At 38.2% G+C, this 3,792-nt stretch overlaps 1 non-coding gene across 1 annotated transcript; it reads left to right on the forward strand.

The window, feature by feature from the left end:
* The first annotated feature begins 2,538 nt into the window (after positions 1 to 2,538).
* Positions 2,539 to 2,619, forward strand: Trnai-uau (transfer RNA isoleucine (anticodon UAU)). Its single transcript has one exon. It is a non-coding gene; the product is annotated as a tRNA-Ile (tRNA).
* Positions 2,620 to 3,792: the final 1,173 nt, after the last annotated feature.

Genomic DNA, 3,792 nt, shown 5'->3' on the forward strand with positions numbered 1-3,792 from the left:
AATTATGAAATTCATCTGGAAGAATAAAAAACCCAGAATAGCTAAAGCAATCCTCAGTAGAAAGAGCGAAGCAAGGGGTATTGCAATACCAGATCTTCAACTCTACTACAAAGCAATAGTAACAAAAACAGCATGGTATTGGTACCAAAATAGACAGGCAGATCAGTGGTACAGAATAGAGGACACGGACACAACCCAAATAAATACAATTTTCTCATACTAGACAAAGGGGCCAAAAATATGCAATGGAGAAAAGACAGCCTCTTCAACAAATGGTGCTGGGAAAAGTGGAAATCCATATGCAACAGAATGAAAGTAAACCCCTATCTCTCACCCTGCACAAAACTCAACTCAAAATGGATCAAGTAACTCAGAATCAGACCAGAGATCTTGCATCTTGTAGAAGAAAAAGTAGGTCCAAATCTTCAACTTGTTGGCTTAGGATCAGACTTCCTTAACAGGACTCCCATAGCACAAGAAATAAAAGCAAGAATCAACAACTGGGATAGATTCAAGCTAAAAAACTTTCTCTCAGCAAAGAAAACTCTCAGTAATGTGAAGAGGGAGCCTACAGAGTGGGAGAATATCTTTACCACTCATACTGCAGATAGAGCGCTAATTTCCAGAATCTATAAAGAACTCAAAAAAAACTCTACACCAAGAATACAAATAATCCAATCAACAAATGGGCTAAGGAAATGAACAGACACTTCACAGAAGAAGATGTATAAGCAATCAACAGATATATGAAAAAATGTTCAACATCTCTAGTAATAAGAGAAATGCAATTCAAAACTACCCTAAGATTCCATCTCACCCCAATTAGAATGGCGATTATCAAGAATACAAGCAACAACAGGTGTTGGAGATGATGTGGGGAAAAAGGTACACTCATACATTGCTGGTGGGGTTGCAAATTAGTGCAGCCACTCTGGAAAGCAGTATGGAGATTCCTCAGAATGCTTGGAATGGAACCACCATTTGACCCAGCTATCCCACTCCTTGGCCTATACCCAAAGGACTTAAAATCAGCATACTACAGAGATAGAGCCACATCAATATTCATAGCTGCTCAATTCACCATAGCCAGATTGTGGAACCAACCTAGATGTCCTTCAATTGATAAATGGATAAAGAAAAGAAACTGTGGCATATATATACAATGGAATATTACTCTGTCATAAAGAATGATAAAATTATGGCATTTGCAGGTAAATGGATAAAATTGAAGAATATCATGCTAAGTGAGATAAGCCAATCTCAAAAAACTAAAGAACGAATGATCTCGCTGATAAGCAGATGAGGACATATAATGGGGGGTGGGACGGGTTAGCATTAGGGTTAGGGTTAGGTTTAGGGTTAGGGTTAAGGAGGGTGGTAAGAATGGAGGAAGGAAGGACTGTATAGAGGGAAAGGAGGGGTGGGAGGGGTGGGGGGAATGGAAAAAAATAACAGAATGAATCAAACAACATTACCCTATGTAGATTTATGATTACACAAATGGTATGCCTTGACTCCATGTACAGAGAAACAACATGTATCCCATTTGTTTACAATAAAAAAATACAAATAGTATAAACTAATTTTTCAAATTTAATCAAAATGTTATGAAATCCACCTCAGTGAATGTCTGCCTTCATAAGTTAAAAAAAAAAAGCTGTGAGTCTAATATCTCAATGTGTAAAACAAGCAACAATCCATTAGAAAAGGGATGCAGAGGAGGCAGATTCCTAGAGATCCTACCACTCTATTTGGTATCCATATTTCTAAAATTATCCTTCAGACAAATTGGTTTGGTACTTTAAACCCTTTTAAAATCACTGTTGAAAACAAAATAAGTGACTGAAGTGTTCCTAATATTGGAACATGAATTTCATGGATTTTAATCCAAAGGTCTGTTTGGGAAAAAAGAGGTTCATGAGTATTTTTGTTAGGTGTGTGTTTCAAAGGTGTTGAAATGAAATCAGAATAAAATGTTTCAAAAATTATAGCAACAAAATGTGATTGAATCTTTCCTTTTTTTCATAGACTTTATTACAGCAGTGATGTCAAGCAAATACAGGAAAAGTAGCACTTCATACCTAGAAGTGGCCGTGTAGTTAACTGTGGGCCAGCCCAAGAGAAAAAATGTTACAGAATTGATGTTGCCTTCTCCCATTTCATCCACAGGGCTTGCTGTTCACATATCCATTAGTTTTATTCTGTTTCATATTTAAGTTGTTATTTCGAGGTGCAGTTCCCAGAGAGGGGTCCTGTCATTCTTGGAATCCTGGATGACTTTAGATTGAGAAGCCAAAACTGGCTGCTTTTTCCTTGGTCCTTTCACTTTTTTGCATTGTTCCCCATGTTTTTGAGTTTAAACACCAGGCAAGACAGTTTCACAGAACACCTCCTCTGGTTCGGTCTGAGGCAAACTCACATCATCACCAAATTTCTTCAGCAGTCTGCTCTCAATAAACTCCCCAGTCATCTTGTATTCTCATCATGGAAGAGGGAGTCACTTGAAGGCCAAGCCTGATCAAGAAAGCTGGAGGGGTTGGGGAGGTAGCTCAGTTGGTAGAGTGCTTGCCTTATAAGCACATAGGCCCTGGGTTCAATCCCCAGCACCCCCCCCCCCCAAAAAAAAGAAAGCTGGAGCAAGGGCTGCTCTCGGGTCCCATCTAGGGTGCCAAATTTATTGCCAAAATTTAGTCCTTATTCCAGATGCCAATTTAATAGTGAGGACACAATTTTGAGCAAAAGAAAAAAGATGATTTATTGCTTTGCTAGCAAGGGAGAAATAGGGGACTCCTGTCCTAAAGTCTGTGATTCTCCCTATCTAAAAATATGTTTTCTAACAAGAAAAAAAATCCAAAAGCAGTACTGGGATAGAAACAATTAAGATCAGAGCCAAAATAGAAAATTAAAAAATTACAAAGGATCAGTATAACAAAGAGTTGGTTCTTTGAAAAGATAAATGAGATTGATAAAACGTTAGCTAAACCAACCAAAAGGAAGACAGAGAGGACTCAAATAAAGTTAAAGATTAAAAAGGAGGTATCTTAAGAGATGTCACTTAATCCAGAGTATCATTAGGGACAACTTTGAAAATTGATATTCCAACAAATTGGAAATTCTACCAGATCTTAAAGAAGAACTAATACCAAGTATTCTCAAACTATTTTATTAAATAGGGGGAACACTTCCAAACTAATTGTATGAAACTAGGACCACCCTGACACCAAAACCAGAAAAGGACAGGCCAAGGAAATAAAAATACTGCTTTAATTTAGATATGAGGTGTTCCCCAAAAGCTTATGTGTGAGACAATAATAAGGAAGTTTAGAAGTGAAATGATAGCATTTGGAGAGCCTTGACCTAATCAGTGCACTGAATGGATTAACTGGCTGGTAACTGTAGGCAGGTAGGGTGTGACTGGAGGAGGTGAGTCACTGAGGATATACCTTTGGGTTTTATATTTTGTCCCTGGTTAGTAAGAGCTCTCTTATCATGTCCTGAGCTGCTTTCCTCCCTCATACCTTTCCACTGTCTTTTGTCTCCCCTTGGGCCCAGAGAAGTAGAATTAGCCATCTATGGACTTAGACCTTTAAAACTGTGAGCCCCAAATAAACTTTCCCTCATCTATATTGTTCTTTTTGTGTCTTTTGGTTACAGAGATGAAAAGCTGACTAAAACAGAAATTGGTACTAAGAAGTGGAGCTGTTGCTGTGACTAACCTGACCATGTGGTTCAGAAGACTTTGGAGCTGGTTTGTCAGGGGAGAAATTTTGAGATGTTTAGAGATGCAAGCAA

Source organism: Sciurus carolinensis, unplaced genomic scaffold (assembly GCF_902686445.1).
Source record: "Sciurus carolinensis unplaced genomic scaffold, mSciCar1.2, whole genome shotgun sequence".
NCBI classification, from domain to species: domain Eukaryota; kingdom Metazoa; phylum Chordata; class Mammalia; order Rodentia; family Sciuridae; genus Sciurus; species Sciurus carolinensis.